This window comes from Mastomys coucha, unplaced genomic scaffold (genome assembly GCF_008632895.1).
Source record: "Mastomys coucha isolate ucsf_1 unplaced genomic scaffold, UCSF_Mcou_1 pScaffold22, whole genome shotgun sequence".
Taxonomy (NCBI): Eukaryota; Metazoa; Chordata; class Mammalia; order Rodentia; family Muridae; genus Mastomys; species Mastomys coucha.
Window position 1 is genome coordinate 118107820 of NW_022196905.1, and position 10209 is coordinate 118118028.

At 44.9% G+C, this 10209-nt stretch overlaps 1 protein-coding gene across 1 annotated transcript in view; it reads right to left on the reverse strand.

Moving 5' to 3' along the window:
* Positions 1-9005: 9005 nt before the first annotated feature.
* The window catches only part of Sbno1 (strawberry notch homolog 1), a 62815-nt gene continuing 61611 nt past the window's right edge, over positions 9006-10209 (reverse strand). Inside the window, exon 33 of the mRNA XM_031337936.1 lies at positions 9006-9363. The gene's annotated coding sequence lies outside the window, so the exon portion shown is untranslated. The remainder of the gene's footprint in view (positions 9364-10209) is intronic.

Genomic DNA, 10209 nt, shown 5'->3' on the forward strand with positions numbered 1-10209 from the left:
TTTGAGACTGACAAAAGCTGGATGGAGAGACACCTCCTCCAGAAAATTCTTCCTTGCATCCATGACGTTTGTCACACGAACTCTTTGGAATATTTCCACGGAGCACCTACTGTGTGCCAGACACGGTTTTAATATGCTAAGGAAGCAAGAGGGAACTTGGCAAAGTTTCGACTCCCCGGAGTTTGCACTCCATTTTTTTGGACCCCCCTCTTCCCCTCCCCACCCCAGCCCGCCCCATACACGCCCCCGCCCATCTCAAAACTGACTGAAACGTCATCACCAAACGTATTTGGGATCTGATGAATAACCTTCCGAAGGTACTATATTTTGGAGTTCTGCCTGAATAGTAATGCTCATCAAATTACATAAAACGCCCACCCTTTTCTGTTGTTTTTAATCGCCATGGTTTGCAGGTTTTTTTTTTTAATTAGTCATATTTAGACATCATCTGTGGATCTGGTGACAACGGCGTCAGCCTTTCCGTAGAGAATAAAAGGGGGGCCACCACCGGGGTCTTATCCCCCCTTCTTTGGGACTAAAGGTACAGAGGAGGGGACCTTCTCCTCTTCCATCACCCGCCCCCGCTCCACCAGCACCCCTGCCATCAGCCTTAGGCTTCCTCTGGCAAATGCTTCTTGGTGACATTTTTATCTTATAAAGAAACGAATGCTACCCATTCTACAATGGCTGATAAAAATATAAAGCAAGCCACATACATAATCTTAAATGTTTCACTAATCAATTTTTGAAAGCAGAATGTCGCATACGATTAATTCTAATAGTGTATTTAACACAATCCGATCAAAAACAGGACAATTTAAATTCATAATGAATGAATTCACAGAAATTCATCAATAAGATCCTCGACTCTCCTTTTTAAAAAAAAAAAACAGGGTCTCACTTATTTATCCCTGGCTAGCTTGCAGTGTAAACTATGCTGGCCTTATATTCACAAAGATTTACCTGCCTCTGCCTCTGTAGTCCTGGCATTAAAGGCATGTGCCACACTACCTACCTGGTTTGTTGTTTGATTAGGTTTTTTTGTTTGTTATGGTGCCTGGGCTAGCTTTATCTGTCTAAGCTCTGGTGGTCCTCCTGTTTCAAACTCCCAACTTGTTAAAACTACGAGCATGCACCAAAGTACCAAATATCATTTGCCTGTTGTTTTTTGTTTGTTTGTTTGTTTGCTTGCTTGCTTGCTTGCTTAGGTTTTAGTTTTTGACTTTTGGCTCGTTTGCCTGGAACTTGAAGCAATCCTCCTGCCTCAGCCATTCTCCTCAGGTTCCTAGTGTCATGTCCTGTAATCCACATACACAAAAAAAGTACATTTTTAAAAATGTCTTGTCTTTTGTGGTGTTGGGGATTGAACATGAGCTTAGCATGAGCTCCTACACTGAATTACACAACCCTTAACCTTGGTTTTGCTGTCAGTCTGTTTGATTGTTTTGTTTTGTTTTGTTTTTTAATTTTGAGACACAATGTGATCTATCCCAGGATGGGATCAAGCCCAATTGTGTAGCAGAAAATAACACTGAACTTTTGATCCTTCTATAAACATCTCCTGAGTGCTGGGATGGATTACAGATGTGTACCACCACATGGTTCTGGGGATAGAACTCTGGGCATCCTGCATGTTAGACAAGCACTCTCCTGCCCCTTGGACCCATGCATTCTCCTGAGTGTATGTGTGATGTACACTTATGCACACATGTGCCTGCCTGTGCACATACCCACAAAGACCAGCAGAGGACGGTGGGACTATGCTACATCAACGTCTACCTTATTAACAGTCTCTCATTGAGCTCACTTTTACAATAGGCAGACTAGCCAGCTATCTGGTGAGTCAGCCAGTGTGAATCTGAGGACTGGAGAGATGGCTTATGAATTACGGGTACTCTGCTCTTCCAGAGGGTCTGAGTTTGGTTCCCAGCACCTAGGCCACCCAGATCACAGCTCTTGTACCTCTAATTCCAGGAGATCTCGTAGCCTCCAAAGGGATCTACAGGCACATAGTACACAGAAATAAATACTTAGGGGTTGTTATTTATTTTTAATTTTATGTGCATTAGTGTTTTACTTGAATATATGTGTCTGTGGGGAGGTATTAGATCCCCTGGAACTGGAGTTACAGACAGCTGCCATGTGGGTGCTGGGAACTGAACCCAGGCCCTCTGGAAAAACAGCCAGTGCTCCCTACCCCTGAGCTCTCTCTCAAGTCCTGTTTGTTTGTTATAGTAAGACAAGGTCTCACTATGTATCCCCCACTGCCCTGGAACTTGCTATATAGACCAGGATGGCCTCAAGCATACCCAGTTAATAAACTTTTCTTCCTTTCTTTGTTTTTTCTAAGATTTATTTATTATTATACATAAGTACACTGTAGCTGTCTTCAGACACACCAGAAGAGGGCGTCAGATTTCATAACTGGTAGTTGTGAGCCACCATGTGGTTGCTGGGATTTGAACTCAGCACCTTCAGAAGAACAGTCAGTGCTCTTACCTGCTGAGCCATCTTGCCAGCCCAACTTTTCTTTTAATAAAAGAAAAAATGTTGAGGGTGGCACCTGCCTTTAAATAAAAGCAGAGGCAAGCGGATCTCTGTGACTTTGAGACCAGCTCCATCTACATAAATTCTAGGACAAGACTACTTAGAAAAAAAAAAAAATCCTTGTTTCAAAAAAAAGGGTGGGGGTGGGCTTCCAGGGTTCTTTGTGAGGCAGAGTCCACTCTGCTCTTAAACTCACTATGTAACATAACCTTGAGCTGTTGATGCCCCTGCTTGTACCCTTCAAGTGCTGGATTACAGATACATACTATCCTACCCAATCCAAGCAGTGCTAGGGATCCAAGCCAGGGCCACCTGCCTGCTGGGCGAGAATGCTGTAACCTGAGCCACAAGCCCAAGTTTGTTCTTTCCCACCAGGCCTCCTCTGTTGCCTGTTCCTTGCCTTTGTCTCTGCTTTAGGAGCTACCCGTGCATTTCTGCAAAAAACGAAAGCAATCGAGCTGTTTGTTTAATGCAGCAGGACAGATAGATAGCTCAGGGTCCTGGAAAGCCAGGCAAGCTCTATTCCACAAAAGGACACCTCCAGGTCTGGGGTCCCCACCCCCACTTTCTTGCTCTCTTACTTGTAGCTTGTGTGTGTGCAACTTGCACACATGGCCACATGCACACACACACTGCTAGACAACACCTTCAGCTCCTTAACAGCAATAGCACCTCTTTCAAACCATGAATATAGGACGTGTAATTTTTTTTTTCATCTTTTACTCGCTTTTAAGGGATGGGGATGGGGATTGGAGACAGGTTTTCTTTGTGTAGCTCTGGCTGTCCTGGAACTCACTCTGTAGACCAGGCTGAACTTGAACTCGGAGATCTACCTATCTCTGTTCCCAACCTCCACACCAGTGCTTGGATTAAAGGCATGGGCCACTGTCCAACTCTTTTTCCTTTTTGAGACAGCCTCATTACATGTCACAGGCTGACTTTGAACCTGGGTCAGTCCCCTGCTTCTGTCTCCTGACTGCTGAAATTGCAGCCCTTAGCTCACTTGCTTTCATTTTTCTACTTTTTTATTTTATTTTCTACTTCATTTTATTATGAAAAACATATTTATTTATTTGCATAGATTTTGTTTTAGTACAAGCTGTCTTGGAATTCTCTATATAGACCAGGCTGGCCTCAAATTCATAATCCTCCTGGCTCAGCCTCCTGAGTGCTGGATTATAAATATAAGCCACATCTGGTAAAGATGGCTTTCTAGCTATTTCAACTTTAATTCTTTTCATCTCAATGAGTTTGAATTTATTTCTAAAGGTTTATATTGTTTTTAAATGTTTAACTCTGTGTGTGTGTGTGTGTGTGTGTGTTGTGTGTAGTGCATATCTGGATGTGTATACATAAGTAAAGATGGCATGGAAATCAGAGGGGTTGGACCATTTGAGCTGGAGTTACAGACAGTGCTGAGCCATGGCTCCTGGGACCCAAACTCCAGTGCTCTGAAAGAGCAGAAGTGCCTTTAACCACAGAGCCACCACTCCAGGCACTGTGTGTTTTTATTCATTTGGGCAGGACACCCAGCAACCATACCTGCCTAGCATTTCCTCTTCGATATTGTAAGTGGAACCATTTTCTCTTGAAGATTTGTGTTTGTGTGTGCACACATGCACAGGTGTTCCTGGGGCCTGGAAGGGAGCATTGGGTTCCTCAGTGCTGGGGTTAACAGGTCTTCCTGAACTACTGGTGTAGGTGCTGGAGACAAAACTGCAGTCCTCAGGCACAGCACTATGTGCACTTAGACACTGAGCATCTCTTCAACCTCCCCTTTGTTTGTTTGTTTGTTTTTTGAGACAGGGTTTCTCTGTATAGCCCTGGCTGTCCTGGAACGCACTCTGTAGACCAGGCTAGACTTGAACTCAGAAATCCACCCACCTCTGCCTCCCAAGTGATGGGATTAAAGGGATGTGCCACCACTGCCTGGCTGTTTGTTTTTGTGGTTTTTTTTTTTTTTTAACTCCCAGCAGCAATGGAGAAGTGTGGGGTGTAAGGTGGAATCTCAGAGTCATTTTATTTGCGATCCCCTGATGACTAGAATGTTAGACATTTCTTTTAAGTGCTTCTCAGCCATTATAGATTTCTCTGTTGAGAATTCTGTTTAGCTCTGTTTAAGTCATTTCTTGGGTTCTTTTTTGTTTGTTTGTTTGTTTGTTTTTTCGAGACAGGGTTTCTCTGTGTAGCCCTGGCTGTCCTAGAACTCACTCTGTAGACCAGGCTGGTCTCGAACTCAGAAATCCACCTGCCTCTGCCTCCTAAGTGCCAGGATTAAAGGTGTGTGCCACCACCACCCGGCTTTTGTGTTTTTTTTAAAAAGATTTATTTATTTATTATAATTAAGTGCACCACTGTAGCTGTCTTCAGACACTCCAGAAGAGGGCATTAGATCTCATGACGGATGGTTGTGAGCCACCATGTTGTTGCTGGGATTTGAAATCAGGACCTTTTGGAAGAACAGTCAGTGTTCTTTTTTTTTTGTTTTTTGTTTTTTTTTTCGAGACAGGGTTTCTCTGTGCAGCCCTGGCTGTCCTGGAACTCACTCTGTAGACCAGGCTGGCCTCGAACTCAGAAATCCGCCTGCCTCTGCCTCTCAAGTGCTGGGATTAAAGGCATGTGGTGCCACCACTGCCCAGCAGGGAGAAACACTTTTATTTTTTTAATTACAAGCATGTCTGTGAGTAGTACTGACATCACTGTCCGGCTTATGTTTGAATTTCTAAAAACATTACTGTCATAGGTATGAGCAACAAATATCCCAAAGCCCAGGCCCAGAGGGTAGGGGACAACTTCCCAGACTCAGTGCTGTCGCCCTTCATGTGGATTCCAAGCCCAGAGGGTAGAGGACAACTTCCCAGACTGGCTCAGTGCTCTCGCCCTTCATGTGGATTCTAGGTACTGAACCAAACGATATATAACAGTAATTAGTGGGACTTTACACTAGCCCAGTCTTCATGTAGAACCTGCTTTATCCCCAGGGGCCATCTTGCCTATCATGCAATGTTCACATCTAGTGCATAGAAATACAACCAATTTGCCGGGCAGTGGTGGCACACGCCTTTAATCCCAGCACTTGGGAGGCAGAGGCAGATGGATTTCTGAGTTCAAGGCCAGCCTGGTCTACAGAAGTGAGTTCCAGGACAGCCAGGGCTATACAGAGAAACTATATACAAACAAACAAACAAACAAACAAAAATACAACCAATTTTCTTTTTTTTTTTAATTAATTAAATTTATTTATTTATTTTTACGTTCGAGGCTGGCCTCGAACTCAGAAATCTGCCTGCCTCCGCCTCCCAAGTGCTGGGATTAAAGGCATGCACCACCACCGCCCAGCATGCCTTTTTTATTTTTATTTATGGAGGGGCGTGTGTGTATGCGTGCCACCATACTTATATGGAGGTCCGAGGACAATTTATAGGAATTGGTTCTCTTCTCCTACCAGGTGGGGCCTAGAGATCAAAGTCATAAGTTGGCCCCAAAGGCCTTTCCAGCTACTGTCCTACGTCAGCAAGGCTGGCGCCCCTTCCACTTTGGTAACCGTCTCTCCTGCTCTCTCAGGGTTGCATACGCCAGCCTATGCCCACGAGCTTCACACAATTCTCCTGTTTCTGCCTCCCAGTCCAGGAAGACTAGGGTTATGAACTGGAGCCACCACCTAGTTTATTCAGGTTCTAGGGACTGAACTAAGTTGTCAGCCTGGATGACAGGTGCCTTTACCAGCTAAGCCAATGTTAGTTTTTTTGGGATTCAGCTTATGAAGTAGGCTTCTCTATGGGATATCCATCCATACATGCTGAGTGTATCAGGTACAACATATCCCATAAATGGCCTCCAACGTGCTACTAGATCAAGTTTGACCAGAATACCTCTGTGGGAGTCTCCAGTTCCCTCTATCTTTTTTAATTTTTAAAATGATTTGTGCCTATCTGTGTGTAGGTCTGGGTACAGATGCCTACTGAGACCAGAGGCATCAGATCCTCTGGAACTCGAATTACAGGTAAGTTGTACACTACCTTACGGTGGATACTGGGAATCGAACAGAACATGCTTTTGACTACTGAGGGACCTTTCCAGTCCCTCTCATCTTGCTTCCATTTCACATGTGCTGCTTTATTAGCCTGTCCTATCATTTCTTCTGACTTGGCAATTAGTATTATCTCACAGCTTTGGACCTCTGATCTAGGGATTGGCAGGCCAGGCCTTTCACTTAGGCTTCTGGGGAGAACCTCTGCCTACTTCAACTTTTGGTTGCTCCCAGATGTTCTGGGCTTGTAGCATGCCACCTGATCTCAAGTTTCATCTTCCCTCTTCCCATAGAAACATTTCCCATTGAATTTGGGGCCCACTCTAGCCCTGGAGGATGCCATATTCAGATCCTTAATTACGTATGTGAAGTTCTACTTCTTAAACTAAGGTCACAGTGGCAGAAGCCAGTAAGTCATCGTATGTTAAGGCCCTGGCTTCGTTTTCTACCACTAACAAATGAAATGTGAGTCTCAGGAGTGGTGGCATATACCTTTAATCAGCAATCATGAAGCAGAAGCAGGCAGATCTCTTGTGAGATCCAGCCTGGTCTACATAGTGAGTTCTAGGCCAGTTACATAGTATGTTCTTACTTAGTGTGACCCTGTCTTAAAGGAGAAAGAGAGAAAACAGAAAATATGTATGTCTTAGGGCTTTACTGCTGTGAAAAGACACCATGACCAAGGCAACTCTTATAAGGACACCATTTACTTGGGGCTGGCTTGCAGGTTCAGAGATTCAGTCCTTTATCATCATGGCGGGAGCATGGCAGCATCCAGGCAGGTGTGATGCTGGAGGAGCTGAGAGTTCTACATCTTCATCTAAAGGCTGGTGGGTGAAGACTGGCACATGTATATGTGTGTGTGTGTGTGTGTGTGTGTGTGTGTGTGTATGTGTATATGTATATGAGCTTTGGGGCTGTAGGCGTGAACTACCACACCTGGCTCAAGTAGACCTGTTGTGCATTCTGAATGGAATGTTTCTCTGAGTTTAATGGGTATCTCAGTGAGGATTCTAGAGTTGGCTAGGGGAGTGGAGTGGAATGAGAGCAGAAGTGGACACCAGGAACAAGTGGTGTGCTACCACTGCCTGGTGGCTTTCCTTTTTAATTAGTCAGTTACTATGTAGTCGTAGCTGACCTTGAACTCACTATTCAGATATATAGACCAGGCTAACTTTAACTCATATTAAAGGAAGTATGTAGTTTTGTTTGTTTGTTTTTGGTTTGGTTTTTTGAGACAGGGTTTCTCTGTGGAGCCCTGGCTGTCCTGGAACTCACTCTGTAGACCAGGCTGGCCTGGAACTCAGAAATCTACCTGTCTCTGCCTCTCAAGTGCTGGGCATAAGCCACCACTGCCCAGCTCCAGGTGTTGGTCTTGTTTATTTATTGTCTTTTTTTTTTTTTCTGCAACAGTATTTCTCTGTATAGCCCTGGCTATTCTGGAACTTACTCGGTAAACCAGGCTGGCCTCGAACTCAGAAATAGGCCCACCTCTGCCTCTCTAGTGCTTGTATTAAAGGCATGTGCCACCACTGTCCAGCATTATTGTGTGTTTTTTATTTATGTGTATGATCTCTCTATTTGCATGTATGCCTGCACGACAGAAGACAGCATCAGATGGAAGAGGGCATCACATCCTGTTCTAGATGGTTGTGAGCCACCATGTGGTTGCTGGGAATTGAATTCAGGACCTCTGCAAGTGCAGCCAGTGCTCTTAACCACCCAGCCATCTCTCCAGCCCTATTTTATTGTGTCTTTGTCAGGGGTACATTGGAGATCACAGGACAACTTACAGGGGTCAACCTCCAGAAGTGAACTCAGATACTCCAGTTTGGTGGCAAGCCCCAATGAACCATTACTGCTCTTACAAGGTAGGGCTTGTGATGGTTCATATATGCATGGCTCAGGGAGTGGCACTATTAGGAGGTGTGGCCTTGTTGGAGTGGGTGTGTCATTGTGGGTGGGGACTTAACACTCTCATCCTAGCGGTCTGGAAGTCTTCCACAAGCAGCCTCAGGTGAAGATAAAACGCTCAGCTCTGATAGCACCACGGCTGCCTGGATGCTGCCATGTTCCTGCCTTGATGATAATGGCCTGAACCTCTGAACCTGTAGGGCAGCCCCAGTCATTTGTAAGAGTTGCCTTGGTCATGGTGTCTGCTCACAGCACAGTAAAACCCTAACTAAGTCAGAGCTCTTTCTTAAAGTTATGGCTTAGCCAGGTAGCCTTTAAACCCAGCTCTAGGAAGGCAGAGGCAAGAGTCAGCCTGGTCTACAGAAAGAGTCCCAGGCCAGCCAGAGCTACACAGAGCAACCCTGTCTTGAAAAGAAAAAGAAAGAAAATAAAAAGGTTGGTATGTCTCTTTATTTTACAGTGTGGTTAGAGAAACGAAATGGTCCATATGGAGCCCAGGCTGCTCCTTTTACTCTGGGTACCCCTTACCACTCCAGCACCTAGGGATCTGCTTTTTTTTTTTTTTGACAACTTCAGCCTTTGAACTGGAGGGATGGCTCAGTGAATAAGAGTACCTCCTGCTCTTTGAAAGGACCTGAGTTTAGTTCCCAGTACCCAAGCTCCGAAAGCATTCTATCTGTAGTTCCAGCCCTAGGGAAGAGGATGCCCGCTCTGACCTTAGTGGGTACTGCACTTAGATGCACATAGCCAGCCACATATATACATTATTAAAGACTTAAAAACAGTTCAGAAAGGCCCTACTATAGTTTGGAATCATATAGTTGGATCCAGCAGACAATCCGTCCTGGGGCAGTCAGCTCCATGGCATTGACCTAGCATAGGGAATAAAAGGAGACTCATATGAGCAAGGGGTAACAAAGGTACCCTTAAGAAGTACAACCTACTTCAAGGTCTCTGGGATCATTGATTGGACAGGCACATCCCCAAAGGTAACTGCAGACTGGCTTCTTCCTCTCTTCTTAGACTTAACATTTTTAATTAGTTAAGTGTATGATATGTGTATGTGTACACTACTACAGCTCCTCAGGCCAGAGGCATTCGCTGCCCAGAAGCCAGTTAAAAGGCAGCTGTGAGCTACCAGATATGGGTGATAGGAACCCAACTCAGGTCTTCTGGAAGGGCAGTCAACCTGGGGCTGTCTCTCCACTCAAGCAGTCATTTGTGACTGAGTGTTCGAAAATGGGATTTCTCACAACTAATTACCATACCGAAAGAAAGCTTCTCTGGTGACTTAACAACTTTTGTGAACTCCAATCTTACCTGGACCCAAAGAAGAATGGGTATCAGGTAGAGTTTTTTTGTGTTACAGTGAAATCTACCCTCTGAAGATCCCCTAGTGGAATGTCACCATGATCGGGGGACAAGGGTTTGGCATTAGGAGCATAAAAAGAAGCCACTTCCCATGTGCTCTCGTCTTCCATCATGATTAAGGGCTGGAGGACAGCTCCATAGGGAAGCACTTGTCTGATAGGCTGGAGGCCAGTATTTGGATCCCTAGAATCCACAAAATTGGGGCTGGAGAGATGGTTCAGCGGTTAAGAGCACCAACTGTTCTTCCAAAAGATCCTAAGTTCAATTCCTAGCAACTACATGGTGGCTCACAACCATCTGTCACGAGATCTAACGCCCTCTTCTGGTGTGTCTGAAGAGAGCAACAG